We start from the raw sequence: 21,504 nt of genomic DNA on the forward strand, positions 1-21,504 counted from the left end.
AGCAGGTTTACTGCAAAACATTAATTGTGTTTGGTTGCAGCACAGAACAACAACTAGGAACTAAAGCTTTTTTTCGCAAGTATTTTATACAAAGTTCACCAATCATTCTATATTTCCATAAACGCCACATATTTTAAAATGTAATTCATTGAGAGCCATACAATATGTTTGGCCGCGGATGCTGCGGGGAAAGGTAGAGTGGGTCCCAAAGATGCCAGATGTGGATGCGATGCGGAGGAGGGCGTAGAACACGTCTTCTATCTGCCGAGCGCATGCCATGCCCCCCATTATTTTTTTTTTATTAAAGATTTAGCAGCGAGCCAGATGCAGCCATCAAAAGAGCCACATTTGGCTCCCGAGCCATAGGTTCCCTACCCCTGATTTAGAGATTTCATTATGAAAAAGCCTTCAAACATGTTTGCCTCTTGGCCAGTTGCCTGCATTGATTTTATAAATATGCCACAAATACTTATGTAAAGAGAAATACATGTTGATTATCCAGCTCTCTTTAAAAGCATATTTTGCTAATAACAGATAAGCATATAAGGGTGGGTTTCAACTTTGTCATCCTGGAATGTAACATTAACCCCCATTGGTTCATGAAATTTGCCAGCTGCTCTTGCCAGTCTTTCAGAAGATAAATTCAGGCTTTCCCTAGAGGTCAGTGGACCAGCAAGCTTTGGCATCCCATAATTTACCTGCTTTTGAAGCTGCCCAAAAGCATAAGGATCAACTCATGAAGTTGACCATCAAGCCCAGACTTCAATAACGCACGGAGAAACCATTTGTTTTTGGATCTAGATTGCAGCTTTCAATTTGCATTGGGAATTGAGATAGGGAGATAAGGCGTCAGTGACGTTCCTCCTACATTAATTTGTCTCCTACAAAATAGAAGACAATTTTTGGATTATTCACAAACATTTCGGAGATATTTTTGACCTTTGTTCTTAGTGAAGATACTGTGTATTGCTTTATTATTGATTCAAAATGATAGTGGGACATTGTGGAGAGAGAGTGGATGTATCTATTCTGAGCATTTTAATGAAGATCAGTTCTATGCACTGGTCAGCTCCTCAGTATTTATCATCTGCCTTTAAAGGAGCCTCCTTGGCCTTGTCGGAATGGCCATCTTTTGTCCAGCTGTTTTGCTGTGGTGCAGCCTACTCCATTGGCAGTGCTAAGTACAATCCTCTGTATGTTTCAGTAACTGTAGCCTGTATTGATATGGTTCTGGCATTTCATGTGTTTATGTTCATTTTGAAATTCCTAACCAGTGAGCTGCAATCATTAGGTGTCCAGTTTTTGGAATGGCAGGCTAATTTCTGTGTATCTTCCATTTTTTTACATTCCTGATTGGTTGTTTTATATAAACACCTATATGTCACTACTTTCATGAAGGTCTTAATAAAAAATCGGGTGCAAGCACCCCCCTCGTGTATATATCATGCTACTGAATGCTCCAGTTTGAGGTCTGATTGGGATTTTCTGGGGAACACAATTTTAGTTGTTAGATCTTTTTTTGACCCGGTGCCCTCTCTTTGACTTCCCTACCTGGTAGATATTTGGCGATATTAGTGCAAAACTTCCTTCCCAATTTTTGCCTCTTTTGAAAGTGTTAAGTTGGGTACATCCCTAAGATCCCAACCATTTAATAAGCTGTCTGATCTCTGTGCAGGATCCATAAGAACCCATCTCTCTTAATGAACCTTCATATTCCATTTGATAAATCTCAAAACAGCAAGTCTGGAAATGTCAAAGTCAGATATATTTGAGCATTTCTTTTAATGTGATTTTTGTCAAATCACATAAACACGTTATCCAATATTGGTACTGCTTTTGGTGATCTGCTTTTCTGCTGCTCCATCAAACCACAAAGTGAAGTATATTTAGTAACCAATCTAATTATACCTGTATTTTGGAATGAAAATGATCCATTTAATCCCTGGTCTAATCACTGGGACTGTAAATTGATGGTGCTGACTCTACAGTCCAAATTAAAGATCAGAATCCACGGAGAGAGTTACTCGCGATAGATCTCTGCTATGAAAAGGGTTTCCATTGGCAGCAATAGAAGTCGTTGGTGGAAAGCCCTACACATGGCTTCAGTTTCCGAAGTTGCGCAAAGTTGCCTGCAGGAGGGTGAGCAACTTGCTCTGTGGGTTCTTGCCCTTAAATTAATTTTTTGTAAAAAGCCCTATTCCCAAATCTTTCAGTGTGGGAACTCAAAAAAGTGGGTTCGGTGCATCCCTAGTTAAAATGCTACTGCTGGAAAGCAGCGTAACAAAAAACTAAATAACAAAAAAAAAATTAAACATGAAGATCAATTGCAAATTCTTAGAATATTCGATGTCTACATCATTTTAAAAGTTAATCTAAGGGCTCTGGTACACGGGAGATTAGTCGCCCGCGAGCAGGGAGTTTTGCCGCGGGCGACTAATCTCCCGTGTACCAGAGCCCTTAGATTAACTTTTAAAACTCCCCGAGTTGCCTTCCCCCTGCCATCCCACCGGCAAACATGTAAGTCGCCGGCGGGATGGCAGACGCGGCGGGGCGATTTCGGGAAATCGCCGAAAAATCCTCGCGAGTCTTTTTTGGCGATTTGCGCGAAATCGCGCCGCCGCGTCTGCCATCCCGCCGGCGACTTACATGTTCGCCGGTGGGATGGCAGGGGGAAGGAAACTCGGGGAGATTAGTCGCCCGCGAGCAGGGAGTTTTGCCGCGGGCGACTAATCTCCCCGTGTACCAGAGCCCTAAAGGTGAACTACCATTTAAAGTGCGTATTTTATGCAATCATGGGGATTTTAATCCGCCAACCATTAGGTTATACATTATTGCCTTTTGTTTCTACCTTCAAATCTGATAATTCAGCCCTGAATGTCAGTGGAGGGAACAAACGAAATTGGTACGTGTACGTGGTTTGTGTACTATAGATGAATGATTTGTGTGATTAGAGACCTGATGGTAAAAGAACAATACAATCCGGAAACACTTACTCCCCTCAGGGAGAACAGCGGCAGTAATGTTAGTATATTAGTATACAGGGACACTGGTACGTATTACAACTATATCAAACCTTATAAAAATGGCTGCATAAATTCTACTTATAGGAAGATCTATTAATCTGTGTAAGAAAATGGTCTGCGTGTAACTTAATCAGGGCAACTAATATAGCAAGGAACTGTACTAAAGGGTTGTGTACCAAAGAAATGCATTGTTTTCTGCCATTTATTACATTTTCAGAAGCACACCAACTACTGTGAGTACAATGTCTTTGTCAGATACCATTCAAATTGTCTATTGTGGTAAATATAAAATGCTATTGATGTGTTTAAAACATTAGTTTTGGGATTATTGTGTCCTTAATATAATAAACTTGAACATTAAATGGACTCCATGTTTATTGCTTATGCCTGTTTTTAATCAAGTGTATTGGTTCCATGTAGATATAAATATATTATACATTTTAAAAGCAATAGCTGCAGTTTTTTTTCCAGTTGTCTTTTATTATTACATTTACCCTTTACAGTTCAGCTTCAGTATGTTATAGATCACTGTATTCTAAGCAGTTTTGAAGCTGGTCTTCATTTCTTATTTATCTGCCTTTCTCTTTGACCTTTCATTAACAACACATTTAAAATGCTATCTATGGAGAGTGATCCCAGAAAACAAGACTTTAATAAATTAGATTTCTGGTAATTTTTTTTTTCATTTTTGTTTTGTTTTATTTAGGCCCTGTCTAATTATTTTTCCCTTTATAAAAGAACTAAACCCTAAAAATGAATGTGGCTAGAAATGCTATCTTTTATTTATTTTGAACTTCACTTTCAGCATCTGTATACTAGCAATGATCCGGGCCTTTATAGTTGTCACAGGAGTTCCCCATCTTGGATTTCGTAAGGAGTGTCACTGACACTGCACATGCTCAGTGGGCTCTGGCCAGTTATTGAGAAGCTAAGCTTAGGGGTCATTGCAAATTATCAAGCAGAAAATGAGATTGGCCTGTAATAAAAGATGAAGCTACAGGGCTGATTATTCAGTTCTGATGCAGACTGCAGTGGTTTGAGCTGCCATGTAATGTGAACCTAAGTGAAATACTTATCAGCCTTATATGGTGCCATTTATATTATATAAATGGTGAGTGGGCCCCTAAGCTCAGTTAAGTGCCAGCAGCCCAGAGCATGTGCAGTGAATTAGCAGAAAGAAGATGAGGGGCTACTGGGGGCCATCTTAGGGGGCACTGATCTTCCCTGCTAAAGAGTTGTGGGGGCCTTGGACTGGAACAGAAGCCCCAAACAGAATGTGCAGCATTTCTGCCCTATTTCTTATTTAAGGTTTAGTTCTCCTTTAGGGCCAATGGCCCATTGTTTGATCTGTACCCTTCCTCTCCCTGAATGCCCAGGATTAGCCCATCATTGCACACACAGCGCAGATGTCTGCATGGAAACATTAAACTATGAATTTTCATGACAGAATGTGCTGTAGGGCTGATCCTGTGCATGTTGGCACACACGCATTCAGGGAGACCAAGGCAAGGGACCACCTTTCCCCCCCGCTGGTCACCAGTGCGTCATTAGCCAAAAACCACTAACAAGGTCATTTGTTGTTTCAAAGGCAAATTTTAGAAATGGTCAACAACATTTTTTTCAAAATCCCCTGTGAAAACAACTAGACCAACCGCAGCCCATGTACATAATAGCAAAAGCGGAAGCTGGACCTTTAACTGTTTCCATTTCCCTTGTATATCCGTGGCAATATTACTGGTGCTCCCAGTTTGCAGTGCTGCACGGCTTGCTCTGGGACTGCCTTTCTGAGCTCCCTGTAAAAATGCACAGAATTGTTCAAGAGCTTGGTCATGTATTTGTCAATATTTTGCAGTCGTATCTAGTATGGAGCATTTTTATCTGAAATCAATTAAAATGGTATAATATGTCCCCATTCCCCTATTCCTACTCACTATTGCATATCTCTACCCATTATTAGAGTAATGGGAACAGGGATCCTTATTGTTTGGAACCCCTACAGTCATTTGTATGGTTCTTCTGGCCCTGTAAAGCAATGTTTCTCTCCTCTCTAATTACAATCTGTCTCTCTGACAAGTAATGTAAAGGCAGTGCTGCTCAGAACCATCACGAAACATGAGACTGGCTATAGGGGGGGTGTTAAATTCACCTTTAAAGGGCTTGTTCAACATTGAGTTTAGTTTTAGGATGATGTAGAGAGTAATATTCTGAGACAGTTTGCGATTGGTCTTCATTTTTTATTTTAGTTTTTTTTATTATTTCGCTTTTTGTTCAGAATCTCTCTAGTGTGAAATTTCAGCAGCTATCAGGTTGCTAGGGTTCCAGTTGCTTTACCAACCAGATAGTGGTTGAGAGAGAGAGGACTATGAATAGAAGAGGAACGGAATAGTAAGATAAGTAATGAAAAGATCACAGATCAAGTTTGTTTTGTCTTCTGGGGTCAGTGACCTCCATTTCATAGCTGGAAAGAATCAGAAGAAGACGGCAAATAATTCATAAACGATGAAAAATAAATAATGAAGTCAAATTAAAAATTCTAAACTGAACATTCTATGACTTATAAAAAGTGAATTTAAAGGTGAGCCGCCCCTTTAAAGGAACAGTTCAGTGTGAAAATGAAACTGGATAAAATAGACTGTCCAAAATGAAAAAAAAAAAAAAAAACATTTCTAATTCCTACATTAGGCAAAAATGTAATCTATTAAGGCTGGAATGGACAGATGTCTAACATAATGACCAGAACACTAACTAAGAGGTTAGAAAGCTGAAAGCAGGAAGTAGTCAGTGACTTTAGGGGGGACCACATGGTACATAATTGTTCAGTTAGTTTGTGAGCCCGCAGGTCAAATGCAAACTAACAGCAGTTATGTCCCATATGCCCCCCCGCAAGTCACTGATTGGTCCCTGACTAACGGCTTAGAGGGTTGTAAAGGAGGAAGTAGTGTTCTGGCTATTATGTTAGACATCTGCCTGCTCCAGTCCTTATAGATTACATTTTAGCCTAACTATGTATATTAGAAATAGGTGGTGAGAGGCAGCTAAAGGCATTTAGATGGCAACTATTATTCCTTTGTGTGTTGGTCAAACAGCACATTTAGCATCAGGCTAAGGCTTTCAGCACCATTTTTGATAACCAAGGATTTGGAGCAGGGGTGGCCAGACTCGGTCGCGATCGACCGGACTGACACGGAATGCGGAAGTGTGGCGTGAATGCGTACGTAGGCGATGCAGCGTATGTAAGCATTCACGCAGAAATCCACTGGGGATCGACTGGTGGACCGCGATCGACGTATTGGCCACCCCTTATTTGGAGCAATCATATAATACTCCGTTATATTATCCCTACTGCAGATCCTGATGCACAAAAACTGCAGAATTAACTAGGATGCACCGAATCTACAACTGATTTAGCCCAATGCGGAAACGAATCAGAACTCTTATTTGTATAGTTACATTTGAGTAGAGTTAAACTGCTGCGCAGAATCCTTTGGGAACAGATATATACCGGTTTAATTTGTCTGGCGTATAAAGGCACCTCAATGTAATGGTTCAGATTTGGTTTGGACAAACAGCTGCGTCCGAATCCTGCAAAAAGTTCTCGAATTCAGCTGAATCCTGAAATTTGTATTTGATTTGGTGGAACCCTGGGGAAAAATAACATTTTATTAAAAGCATGTTTAAGTTGGCCTTGTATAAAAAACCTTGAGTTGAAGAAGGGCATCCTTAACAATTTTCTGTTCAATTTCACTACAGGTAAAAGCTAAAAATGATGACAAAGTTGAAAAGGTGAGTGTCCAGAGAACTTACTGCCTCGTACATGTATTTATACAATAATACGGTCCATCGAGTAAAAATGCCCAAAAACAGGTGTGTGAGGTACGGCCTTCCCCCTGCATGGCCAGATGGGCTACTGTTTGTCTGATATCTTCAGCTGCTCCACTGTAATAAACAGTGTATTTACATGCACATAATATGTCTGGGGAGCTCATACATGTGAAGAAAGGATTCACCATGAAATGCTACAGGTATACACATATGACCAACTCAAGAGAGATCCAACAAGCAACTACAAGAAGAAGGTTATAGACTGCTTGCAGCACCTTGAGAAGGAAAAGGTCATCAGTCAAGCTTTGTACCGTCGCCTTTACCCAGGTGAAGCCACTCCATGCCTATATGGACTCCCAAAAATACACAAAGAAGGAGCCCCTTTGAGGCCAATTGTCAGCAGCATTAACTGTGTGACTTATAACATTGCTAAATACGTGGCCAACATCTTAGCCCCCTTAGTTGGAAACACAGTACACCACATTCAGAACTCCATGGACTTTGTCAAAAAAGTGAAGGAGTTAAAGCTGGAGATCGATGATACAATGGTGTCCTATGACGTAACATCTCTGTTCACATGCATACCCACTGCCGAGGCAATTGATACAGTGAGGAAACGGCTGAAACAAGACACCACCCTCAGCAGCAGAACAAAGCTGACCCCAGAACAAGTTTGTTCCTTACTGGACCTATGTCTCAATACCACTTACTTAAAGCACAAGGAAGTTTTCTATAGACAAAAACATGGCTGTGCCATGGGTTCGCCTGTGTCTCCAATTGTAGCGAACCTTTACATGGAAGAAGTGGAAAAGAAAGCCCTGGACACCTTCAAGGTACAAAACCAAGTCATTGGTTCAGATATGTGGATGACACCTGGGTCAAAATTAAAGAACGCGAGGTTCCAGCCTTCACCAAACACATAAACTCGGTGGACAAAAACATCACGTTCACAAGGGAAGATGTGAAAGACAGCAAACTGGCTTTTTTTTGGACTGTGCTATAGTTATCAAAGAGGGGAGGGACCTGGATATTGAAGTATACAGGAAACCCACCCACACAGACCAGTACTTGCTGTTTGATTCCCACCACCCTTTGGAACATAAACTGGGTGTAATTAGGACTCTACATCATCGGGCTGAAACTGTGGCACCCAATGCAGAGGCCAAGGAGAAAGAATATAAACATCTAAAAGGAGCTCTGAAAACTTGTGGGTACCCAGACTGGGCCTTCATCAAAACCAAATCAAAGACCAACAGAAAGACCAGACCTACAAACAGAAGGGAGGAACACAGCAGGCGAAACAACATAGTCATTCCATATGTTGCTGGAACATCAGAAAAACTTAGGAGAATTTTCAACAAACATCGCATTCCTGTGTTTTTCAAACCCAGCAACACCCTGAGACAGAAGCTGGTGCACCCGAAAGACCCAACACCCAAGCACATGAAAAGTAATGTGGTCTATGCTGTCCAGTGTAGTGAAGAGTGCTCAGACTTATACATTGGGGAGACAAAACAACCTCTCTGTAAGAGAATGGCCCAACATAGGCGGGCAAACTCCTCAGGACAAGACTCAGCAGTCTATCTACACCTCAAAGAAAAAGGTCACTCTTTTGAGGACAGTAACGTGCATATTTTGGACCGAGAGGACAGATGGTTTGAAAGAGGTGTGAAAGAGGCCATTTATGCCAACCTGGAAAAACCATCCCTGAACAGAGGAGGGGGCCTGAGACACCGCTTGTCACCAACATACAATGGCACATTGACATCCTTACCCCGGCAGTTTCACAACAGTTTACACTTCCAGTCATGTATTTTGAAGGATTAACACCTTCATCAATGAGAATCTTGGTACCATTGTGATTGGATCATACCTTCTTACACCTGTCAGTTTCAGCTAACACCTAACTGAACAAGTTCAATGGAACCATTGTGATTGGATGTCTGTGACTCTACTACCATCAAGAGTTTAAATACCAGGGAATTCCCTACCAGTCATTTGAACTGAAGAAGCCACTCGGATGAGTGGTGAAACGTTTTCAAGAAAAAACTCAGAAAAGTCCAGTTGTTTTAGACTTAATTCTACTAGATACTGTATATCATGACCTGGATGAATGAGAATCTTCATAGACATACAGGTATGGGACCTGTTATCCAGAATGCTCGGGGCCTGGAGTTTTCCAGGTAAGGGATCTTTCCGTAATTTAGATCTCCATACCTAAATCTGCTAAAAAATAATTTAACCATTAAATAAACCCAAAAGGATTGTTTTGCCTCCAATAAGGATTAATTATATCTTAGTCGGGATCAAGTACAGGTACTGTTTTATTATTACAGGGAAAAGGGAATCATTTAACCATTAAATAAACCCAATAGGGCTGTTCTGCCCCCAATAAGGGGTAATTATATCTTAGTTGGGATCAAGTACAGGTACTGTTTTATTATTACAGAGAAAAGGGAATCATTTAACCATTAAATAAACCCAATAGGGCTGTTCTGCCCCCAATAAGGGGTAATTATATCTTAGTTGGGATCAAGTACAGGTACTGTTTTATTATTACAGAGAAAAGGGAATCATTTAACCGTTAAATAGACCCAATAGGGCTGTTCTGCCCCCAATAAGGGGTAATTATATCTTAGTTGGGATTTCTGATTACTGAAATTTAAAAGGGTCCTACACCCAAAAACAATTCTTTTGCATGATTAAAATAGAATATATAAGCTGCTTAGAATTATATTACTGAATCTGACACAGGTGCTGCTACATTATCCAGTGTAATTCTTAACAACTCCATGCTTCCTACATTGGTCCCATTTCAGCAGGAAGATAACCCATCGTGTAAAACAAGACTCATACAGAATGGGTTTGCTGAGATGGGAGTGGAAGAATTTTTATGTTCTATACAGAAATCCCAAATTGGCTCAGATGTGAGCCAGACCTGATGCCTAACATTAGTGCCAGTTTTCTTAGGAATGAATGGAGGCAAATCCTATTTTACAATGGAAAGTCTTCCTAGAAGAGTAGAGGCTGTTTAAGCAACAAAGAGAGGTCCAACTGTGTAGTAAAACAGAGCAGAAAGCAGATTCATTCTAAGTTTTTAATTATTTCACAGAACCTGCCCTACTCATCTTCCAATTGGTCATTAAGACATTATCTAGGCTGCTAAGGTCCAAGGTGCCCTGACCTTAAATTCCAAAGCGAGAGCTGCAGAAAAATATACATTTACAGAAATGCCTGCATTAAAAAGATACTGTATTTTCACGTTACGTTATCGCCAGTGGGAAAAGAATATTTGCAGACAAAGTGCAGCTGGCAGGGAAGGGTTAATTCTACGGGCAAGCAGTTTCAACAATAAAAACAAAAAATCCCAAATATAGCTTTACTTAGCTCAGTTTGAGCTGTTGCAAAATATTCCATTATCTATATATGGTTTATAGGCATTGGTGTCTAATAATATCCCTATTTTATGGGGGGATTATTCACTAACATATTTTAAATTTAGGTTTGCTACCCATAATATTAGGGTACTTGCAAGCTACAATAATATAATACCAAAGCCTTACTATATGGTGTGGGCTAATCTCTGTTTCCTACTGGTTATCTCGCATCCAGCAACATTTATTCTAATGACTAGAGCTCCAGTGCTGTTAGCTTGAGGGGCCTTCCCCGTGTGTGCATTGGACCAGAGGCAAACTATCACTGGAAAAAGAAATCACCTATGTGCTTCAAAGTAAAACCGAGCATTTAGAGATTAGCATGGCACTGTATCTGTAGCCCATTGGCACCCTAATATCTGCATACTAGGCAACCAGCTGCTTGAAATGGGATTGTCTGGCTGCCTCTCTACCCCCAATGTGTCTGTGCCAGGGGAGTGACCCCGTTTGAATCTGTAACTATATATGCTGTGTATCCCAAGTGAGCACGTGCTGCCCCAAATGATGTACGTTTTGCTGCAATTTCATAATCACCAGCTCAAGCCAGAGATTCCAAATACCCACTACTTCTATAACACACACATCAAACTTTTAAGGGTCTAAAGTTTTCTCCTCCAATTCTGTCCACAGCTGTTCCAGAGGTGCCTCATGAAAGTCTTGCACATAGATCTGTGGAAATGCTATGTGTCCTATGTGCGGGAAACCAAAGGGAAACTGGCAAGTTACAAGTAAGTAATAGGCTGCAAAAATACTACGGTTTTCTTTCCTCCTGCCATGGGCTATATTTGCAACACTGACACCAAACAAATACAAGTCTTAGTTTTGTTTGGTTAGTTTAGCTTTGCTTCTGTACTGTAGCCCTCATTCTTGTTTTAGTACCGTCATAGTACTGTGCTTATCTGGTGTCTAAGTCTTTTCGCTATGGGGACCCTGGAGATACCACCAAGTCCAGGGAAGATTTCAGCCGTCTGGCAGCCGGGTAACATACTGAATCAACTGGAATTCAATGGCAATGAGCCACCTGAAAATGTAAATGTGCCCCTTTTTGGTTATCAGAAAATCACCATATTCCACCATAATCGGTTACTAATTTGTCATTCCGGCCAAGCACCGTGCGTGGCTTCTGTAAACTGCAACTATAGCCTGTCTGTAAATAGGGTTTACATTATTCTGTTTCTCTGTAAATGTTTAGTAAAATATTGACACCTGTTATTCTGCAGAGGGAATGAGATATGTATCTTTATATTGCAAAGCAACCAGCTAAATCTCATACACAGGCTCCAATGAAACAGTGGCCTCTGGTGGAAAAAGTCATCTGCCCTCCATTTTAGAGACCTGAAACTCCCTTCACTAATACAGGGCTGACTGCGTTAGACAGTGCTGTATTAGTAATGCGTGGGGCGCATAGGCATTCCCCCTTCTGTCTTGTACATTTTGCCTCATTCAGAAGCATAAGGTACAGAGCAGCAGGAGGTGTGACCTGCGTTGGAGCTAGTGGCGCCTTCTGGCCCTGCGCTCGTCACTGAGCTCTGGATTTTTCATCTGGCACTCAATGCAGAGTGTGACGCGAAGGGGGACACCTGGCACTACTTTGTGCTCTTGCATTTGTGCCCCCAGGGGTCATGAATGACTTTTTCAGAACCTTTTTGTGTTCAGAACACCCTACATGTATCGCACCGTGACTTGATGCATGTCACTTCCAACTGACATAAGGGAGGAACTCTGCAAATGCCATGCATTTTTTGGGCAAAAGGTAGAGGATGACCTGCATAGTTTCCATCTGATGCCAGTGGGTGATGTTAGTGCTTCAAAACAGCCAACATGGCTCTTTTTTTACTTGGGGACAGTGAGCACAGTTGGTTTCCTCACTGGCACAGAAACAGTTAAAAGACACTCAAATACAAACTTTGCCCTACTTCATTTGTCCGTCATTTGCCAGGACTGTATTAATGTCAACCTCTTTTTCACCCAGGATAGCCAGCCATTAAAGAGAGGGAGAGGTTCCGTATTGTGCCTCAGAGGCTATGAATCTTGCCCCTTTGTATACCAATGCTAATAATTTATTCTGCTTTTTCTTCTAGGGAGAAAATGGCACAGGTATATGACTTTGCGCTTGATAAAATTGGCATGGAAATCATGTCCTATCAGGTAACTCCTTGTTCTTTTCTCAAGTCATTGCCTTATGGCTAGGGCTGTGCCTAGGCTAACGTTGCTGTTCTTCTCTCTGCAGATATGGGTCGACTACATCAATTTCCTGAAAGGAGTGTAAGTGAATGTGGAAAGCTTGATCTGCAAAAATCCCTTACTCACATTTCTTAAACCGGCTAACTCAGCTGAGCTTCTGTCTGGCTATGAGGTTTCAGGGCAAGTAGTTGGGTTATTTGCTCAAAGTTTGCCTGTTGGTCAGTAGCAGACACTGAGCTTTCCAGCTTGTCTAGTTCTCCTATTACATTCTGCAAAGCTCCATGTTCCAGACAGCAACATTAGGAACACAGTAAGTTCTGGTATCTTGGAGCAATGGCTGCGTTAAACCAAAATTCCTAAATAGCATCACACAGCTATAGTTTAGCAAGCACACACTTGTTTAATGGCAGCTGCTGAGTAGCAGAAATTCAAATTTAGGCTACAGCCACATGGGTCTGATTCTCAGCCTGCGAATAAACCACATAAAGGTAAAACGTATAAAGCCTCTGGCTCCAATTATTTTTTGAATATGCCTGGGTGAAGACTCCCAGAATGTATTCACTTCCTAAATCAGCACCATATGCTTGCGCTTGGGCCGGTGCAGTGGTTTCGGGTGCAGACGCATCTACAAAAAAGCCTGTTTGTAGTGTAGCCTTTGGCTATGTAGAATTAAAATGCAATTTTAGCCGCTCAAGCTCACCACTGCTACCAATGGGAGAGAGTGCTGCATGTGCCTAGCCTTTCCATACTCCCTCAAAATGTCAAATTGGAAAAAAGTGGACAGCAACACTGTCTTCCAATAAAGATAAAACATTTTTTGTTCTGCTAGAAAACAAAGCCTGGTCTGCTCTCCACTTTTTTTCCCAATTTCACAGGCCAAGAAACCATGTGTCTGCTTCAGTGTGCAGAATGGTGATCTGCACCCAGAGACGCTGTGCTGGCCAAGTAGTCAGAACCACCTTTCCGAATTTCCACTGGGAAACACGAAAGGGGAAATTAATGGATTTAAAATATATACAACTAAAAAGAAGCAGAAAGCTAATGGGGAAAAATCCCATTATTTGTGGTGTACTACTTTAAAACAGTACTTTTGAAGAAAATAATGCCATCTGATAAAAAAATGCCCAAAATTCCTTGCCACTGCCTGCCCATCCAAATGCCAGTCTGCAAACACCATGAGCTGCTTGAAATGCAAAATGCCAGGCTAAGTACAGAGCTGCCGGCTTAGTTTTTCCCAAATAATCTCCTAAATATAAAACTGACAACAGAATGTTTGACTGTCACTAAATAATAAAGGCTAAAACAAAGAATATGTTTCCTAGCTTTATACCTATAAAACAATATGCTTGAATGTCTCTATATCGTCTTTATTTTTGGCATATAGAGAAGCTGTGGGATCTTATGCTGAGAACCAAAGGATTACGGCCGTCCGCAGAGTTTACCAGCGAGGCTGTGTCAACCCCATGATTAACATCGAACAGCTTTGGAGGGATTACAACAAGTATGAAGAGGTAAATTGCATAATTTAAAGCTGTACGCCCAGAATCGGGATATATATAGTAAGAGAGTAACAAAAGCCCTTTTTTTGTATGAGTGCAATCAAAACGAGCGAGCAGTCCTCTAAGAAGCCTTTGTAAAAGGGGAGTACACTGCCTCTTTAAGGCATTAAAAATGGAAATGGAAATAACTCTCTAAATATTCTTTAGGGTATCAACATCCATTTGGCAAAGAAAATGATTGAAGACAGAAGTAGAGATTACATGAATGCAAGAAGAGTTGCAAAGGTAATCCCAGCTGTTTCAGTGGATGGGTGGTTTATTTTATTTTATTCTGAACAAGTTTGAATTTACTGAGCTTTGTGCTCTGTGTGTCTTACAGGCTAGGAGACATGATATATATATATTTAATTATTGGTCTACAATCACTGCTGTATGTTCCATTCAGTTCCGTTATTGCTAGCAAGTGATAACTGATTTGTTAGGCCACAAATGTGTTGTTATTGCAGCATAAAAAAAACACTGGTATGGAATCTGTTATCTAGAATGCTGGGGACTTGGGGTTTTCCTGTTAACAGGTCTTTACATAAGTTGGATCTCCATACCTGCTTAAATTCTTTTTCAGCTTTTTCTTTATTACTTAGTAAAAGGAAATCATTTTTAAACATTAGAATTATTTGCTTATAATGGAGTCTATGAGAGATAGCCTTCCCATAATTCGAAACTTTCTGGATAAAAAAAATCCCATACCTGTATTACACATTACCCTAACAATGGCTTCAGTGTCATTTAAGACTTAGCAGTCAAGGCAATACTACTAGAATCGGCTTATCTCTTGTGTGACTGTATAAATGTATTTTAATTAAGGAATATGAAACAGTGATGAAAGGTCTGGATCGCAATGCTCCTTCCGTGCCTCCTCAAAACACACCCCAGGAAGCACAGCAGGTGGAAATGTGGAAAAAATATATACAGTGGGAGAAGAGTAACCCTCTGCGAACAGAGGACCAGACCCTAATAACAAAAAGAGGTAAAGTAACTTACAGCAGTGACTGGTTTGGAGCACTTTGCCACCCACCCACCCACCAATATATTGTTATATAAGCTATGTTTGTATTTATTTTGCAGTTATGTTTGCATATGAGCAGTGTTTGTTGGTACTGGGACATCATCCGGACATCTGGTATGAAGCCGGACAATACCTTGAACAATCTAGCAAGCTGCTTGCTGAAAAAGGGGTATGTGATTGGTCGGACTCCAGCTTATAGTACTGTTAACTGTCCTTATTCTCCTTTTAGTTAACTGAATTCATTTACATGGTACTGATGATACTAATGTATGACAGATATCTTCATTCCGCTGGGAAGTACTGGTCTAAGTTGGCCACTCACAGGCTAGTGAGCGTTTCATTTGACCAAGCATTTGAATTTCCAAACAACACTGATTCCAAACAACACTTATTCATCCTTTGGTTCCAAATATTGGATATGAAAGTAGGGATGGGTGGCATGGCCCTATCAGTTGGGTCTGACGCAGCTCCATACACCTATTGATGAGAAGAACTAGCAAAAGAATCTACTGTCTGACAGACTGACTTATCTATAATAGGATCATTTTGTCAACACTACCTTACAAGGGCCCATATATAATGCAATGATGTAACGTTAAAGCTGAAATCAAACCCAATGTCGGGTCGTACAGCTGTGTGTGTGGCCAGCTTCACATGGGTCAGTTCAACTCTATCAGTCTGCGCTTCTCTTGATGGCTCCAGTTTTAAGGTTTTACATTTCTTCCTATCACAGGACATGAACAACGCTAAACTGTTCAGCGATGAAGCTGCCAATATCTATGAGCGGGCAATCAGTACACTTCTAAAGAAAAACATGTTGCTGTATTTTGCCTACGCAGACTACGAAGAGGTCAGTATCTGTATTGGAGATTTACATGAACAGAAAGGACACGTTCTCTAGCAAAGAATAACATGGTTTTTAATAAATAGTTAAGGTTTATATAAAGTTGCTGGACATTAGGAATATGAGTGCGACTTTAATACTCAACAGCAGCCCCAATGGGGCACCATAGCGTATTTACTCCAGCTTCACTCATAAATGCTGTGGTACCTGCCTGATGGCTCTGAGTTGTTCCAAAGGGCTGTCTGTTTCCATTTCACAGAAAAGGAAATAGTCGCTTGCAGGAAATGTTCATTTTATCAAAACAGTTTTCTCGGTGAAGACCACGTTGGTCAAAACATCATTCATTTAAGTTTTCAGGCTATGCAGATGTTTGATATCTTGTATAGTTATCCTATATATAGGTATTCCATATTTGCAATCTCTTGTGAACCTATATATTGAAAGTAATCATCAGCCATCAATATTATTTTATACAATCCTTGCTGATGTGCTGACATCTGATTGGTTAGGTCCCCACCCTCGGAATGTCTATTTTTAGACGTGCACCTCACCTGCCCCATATCTGATGTCACAGAGGAGGCGGGGCATGCCTGTGCCTATAAATAGACACTGCCAGAGCCGGAAGTTTGCTAGGAGAGCTGAGGGCATCAAATCTGGGAGAATGATTTTCAAGAAAGCCAGGGAAGATCCCAGGACCCGTCATCACGTTTACGTCACTGCAGCCTTAATGGAGTATTACTGTAGCAAGGTGAGAGTAAATATACATTGTTTAACCTTCTCTTGGATCAGGGGCCCACCACTTGCAGTCCTGTAACGGCCATGGGAAATGATGTATCAGTCATGCTGTGCGCTGGGTCTAGGCTCCCCTCCTAATAACAATGTACCAGTCACTGGCAAATAGTGCTGCATTTCATCAATATGTAAGTGCCTCACATCTTGTGCTGGCAATTGGCTGTGTTTTGTTCACGGCAACAGGAATGTGTGCAAAGCCTTTGACATGTTATACAACATTTTATAACTGATCATGAAAACAGAATCTCTATAATCAAAGACATTGTTTTAAAAGTTTTACTTTATCTTAATCCAGGATACATCGGTGGCCTTCAAGATTTTTGAGTTAGGACTAAAGAAATATGGAGACATCCCTGAATATGTCCTTGCCTACATAGATTATTTGTCTCACCTTAATGGTAAGTTACGTGAATACATTTTATTTATTGTAAAAGTGTAATGGTTTGTTCGCTTATGTCTTTGCAAAAGCTCTTACCACTTTCTATAATTGTATTAAACACAGGCCTCTCTATACACCACTGTAATAAATGTGTATTTCAAATAAACGGTAACTAATCATCTCTGTTCGTTTTTTTTTTTTTAAAAGAGCAACTAAGACACCACTTATAATGCTTGCAGCGCTCAGTTCCCAGTAAATATGTGGTTTTAGAAGGTTATATATGTATATTTTACTGGCCCCTTTAAAAGTTCTGGAGCTACTGCCTGTAGCTTTCTAGTTTGTATGTGACAGGTCACATTTACTTACCTAAATGTGTGAAATAGTATGTTATATGTATATGTTTAGTAATTTAGGTGTGGTTTTATGATAAGTTAAATAATATTAAACGAATCCTAAATATTTTTTTTCCAGAGGACAATAACACAAGAGTATTATTTGAACGCGTTTTAACATCAGGAAGTTTGCCTCCCGAAAAATCAGGGTGAGTCTGAATATAAACTTCGTATATGGAAGGCCAGTCATAGAAACTGCAGTGAGAGACGACAGTCTCAAGTCACGAACCTTCCCCTGCGCAGCCTTAAGCCTTTTGCTCTACACTGTCATGTAACACAGACTGCAGGGTTTATTTTATGATCCCTTTCCCAGTGCAGCATAAAAGCTTTACACAGTGGAGCCCTAAGCAGGCCTGTACCCTCAGCTATATCATGGGAAACATCATATATTTATATGGTAGAATTCCAATAAAACTCTATTCAGTTCATACACTGCCCCTGTGCAAGTTTTGCTTCTCTTGCAACAGTATTGCCATTCCCCTGCTCAGATTAAATCCTGCCTGCTCATGGCTCAGGCTTCATCCCCGTGCAAGTATACAAGGACAACACAGGGGAAGAGGAAAGTGAAGAGGGATGGGAAGAACAGCAAAAGCGAAGCTGCATAATGCTGCTGTTATATGCTGAATGTGAACTTTATACAATGTCTGTCAAACTGGAAAGCTCACTTTGTCTCGGAATACTGAATTGTTTCTCCTTGTTTTTTCCCCCCTTGATTTCTGCAGTGAGATTTGGGCACGCTTCCTGGCCTTTGAAAGTAACATTGGAGATTTAGCTAGTATACTGAAAGTGGAAAAAAGGAGATACACAGCATTCAAGGAGGAGTATGAAGGGAAGGAGACAGCACTTCTTGTGGATAGATACAAATTTATGGACTTGTACCCCTGCTCCACAAGTGAACTGAAAGCTTTGGGATACAAGGTATGTTGTGATCAGGGTTTGTACCTGCATATAGCTATCCCGCCTTTACTCTATTATGGGAATTATGTTAGATTCATATATTAACGTGGTGCTTGGGCTTATCTTTGGTCTCTAGTATATGTGCCAGCAGTTGCCGTCCTCTACCGCTCCCATGCCTTTATACCAAGTAAAGACACATTTATTTCTTTCACTCCCTTCACTTTTGCTTCTCTTTTTCAAGATTCTCAGGCAACAGCAAACTGCTGCTTGATTAAATAATAAAGGAACAGATATGGCTGATTGCTATTGGTGGTTTGCAGTATTGTCAATTAGCACAAGAAAATTTGTCTGCCTCACTCCTAACTTATTGACAGTAATGTCTCATTCTTATTTCTAGGATGTATCGAGAGCCAAACTGGCAGCACTAATCCCAGACCCTGTGATAGCTCCATCCATAGCCCCTTCGCTGAAGGATGATGTTGACCGAAAACCAGAGTATCCCAAACACGTCCCAGATGATCCCTTTCCAGACGGGACATTTAGCTCGTAAGCCTTTTTAAAGCTAATTGACTCATATTCATTTAACTAGGAAAACCTTATGAGGACTTTTATTTGCTGATTCTAACTAGTTGCTTCTTTGTCTACTAATCCATTCCTGGGGGTGCCATGCCTCCATGCGCACCATGTTATCTGCCTGGGAGTCCTGCACATTGGCCCGCTGCCATTGGTCAATTTAGTAATCGCTCTCCCTTTCCTTTTTATAGGGCTGATAGAATTGGATTGTAGAACAGCCGCGTGTATTAACTGCTAAAAACAATGTTTTTCTGTTCTGTAGCACCTGGACTCCATCCTGTTCCTGGCAGAGTATTCCCAGTCCCTCCAGCTGCAGTGATCTTAATGAAGCTGCTTCCTCCCCCCATTTGCTTCCAGGTTAGTGTGTAATTTTGTTTTTTTTGGCAATGTGGGGTTCTTACCTTTGCTTTGATACTGTAGCCAGGAACAATGTGAGAGGAGGAGAGGGCCGCAATGCGAAAAGGCTGCAAAGGATACGTTGTTTTGTTTATGTTGATGGCCCCATCACTACTGGGACCAGGGCTTCCATCAGCAATCACGCAGCCCCATTCTAAGTTAGTAGGACTCGTCCCCAACAAGGGGGCCCGAACTATCAATCTATTGGTCACCTGCGGCCCTTGGACCCTGCCAGCAAGAATAATGTGGCCCTAGTTAAAATAAAGTGACCTGCAGAAGGAAGCATGGTCACACCTCCTGATCCATCCCAGTCGCCCATTATACAAAACCCTCCCTTCCCTTATACTGTGCCCTCCCTTCCCCTGCACTGCAAGTTCTACCCGGCCTTCCCCTGTCCCACTGGCTTTCTAAAACACAGGGTCTGCTTCCCCTATAGTTCCGCCACTGACTGTCCCAGTTTATAATAAAATGTGATACTTCTGGGCAGCCAATAAACTGTTAGTCCTTAAAAAATAATTCATAAAATTCCATTTTATTTCTTTTCAAAGGGCCCATTCGTACAGGTTGATGAGATTATGGAAATCTTGCGGAGGTGCAAGCTGCCGGACAGTAAGTGCTTTGTTGGTGCACCTATAAACCGAAGCTCCAGAAACACATACGCATTTACCTGCAGCTCTTTCAGCTCGGTTCTGCTTTTGCTCTTGTCTTGCTAAGGAGGATGGGAGTTAGATTTCCAGGGCTGCAATGGGTTATGGGTATTGTAGTTGAACAACATCTGGGTGGCTGCAGATTGCCCTTGGCTGAATGAGCCTCTTTCAATGTATGTGTATCTGTCTTTGCAGCAGTGGAAGAGGCGGTGAGGATCATTACAGGAAGCCAGGCAGAGATGAACATGGAGGGGAACGGACCAGTTGAAGTCAAACACACTACTAAATAAATCTGTGAAAAGACCCAATGAGGATTCCGACGATGAAGAAGAGAAGGGGTCTGTGGCCATCTTTCCTTTCTCAGTGATTCCTTGTGGCTGGGCGGTGCACATTGCTTGTAGATTGCAACGTAGAAGCTAAAGGCTGAACATTTACACTACTGAGCCCAGGGCCAGAGGGATGATCCAGAGAAAGGAAAAAGATGGTGCTCACTAGAATACAACTCTGGCTCTGAGGTAACGGATAATAATTACTGGGGGTACCTAACTAGTCAGCAAGCCAAGTGATTCAGTCTTTCCTTGTCCTTAAAGTGGCCATACATGGGCTGACCCATACTGGATGGAACAGGTGGATATCATACAAGGTATGGCCAGATTTATATTGTTCTTTATTTGCCATACATGCCCAGAGGGTCAGGCAAAATTAGCCAAAATGCCTCACCAGATGTGGGCATACATGGCAAGCTTAAGGCCCCATGCACAACGCTGGTTTTTGTTCATTATTGCAATCATTCGCACTGTCCTTACCAAGCTGCCGCATTTCAGTGGAGGTCACATGGGTACATGAACAGCATGCAGTCGATGTCCAGGCAACCAATCAAGCCTCATTTTATAAAAGGGGTTTTTACTGTAATATTTAGCTAAACATTTGCATTTTTAGACCAATCATTCTGAGCACTGTTGGGTGGGATTATGGATAAAAAGTGCTGAGTTTCAGTCTTACATCTCTTTACCCCCAACTTACACGTCCGCCACCTTACCAATGAGATTGTGCTATACCATAGCATCGTACAACTATTTAGTAGCGCATTGTTACAAAGGAGAGACCATATAACGTCCATAGTGATTCTACAGGGTGCTGAGCTTGGTTTGCCTGCAGACCTGATTGGTTTATCCCGGAACAGGCCCCATTGCCTTTCCAACCAATGACACTTTCGCATTCTAAAACACAGGAGAACTTTTCAGCAGCACCAAAGCGCATGTGCTAGGGCAAAGTTATAGTGAATGGTGGGTTCCTAACAAATGGCCCCCCACCCACTAACAGCCTCCAGTCTTTACATTAAAACTTATGGCGTGACTGCTAATGATGAAAAGCCAATGCAGATCAAGGGCATGTCCCCCCTCCCCATGCAGTTAAATCACCTGTTTGCCTGTTGGGACCTGCCATTTCTCTGCCCCAACAATAATACTCATGGCAATGGCGTGTTTATCAGCTGCTTTCATCCAGGGCAATAGTCTTCTGCTGACAGTGCCATGTTAAGGCTGATGCCACACGTG

General features: G+C 41.4%; 1 pseudogene; it reads left to right on the top strand.

Moving 5' to 3' along the window:
* The window catches only part of LOC108644508, a 35,234-nt pseudogene extending 14,292 nt beyond the window's left edge, over nucleotides 1-20,942 (top strand).
* The last annotated feature ends 562 nt before the right edge of the window (nucleotides 20,943-21,504 follow it).

The sequence above is a fragment of the Xenopus tropicalis genome, chromosome 4, assembly GCF_000004195.4.
Source record: "Xenopus tropicalis strain Nigerian chromosome 4, UCB_Xtro_10.0, whole genome shotgun sequence".
NCBI lineage: Eukaryota > Metazoa > Chordata > Amphibia > Anura > Pipidae > Xenopus > Xenopus tropicalis.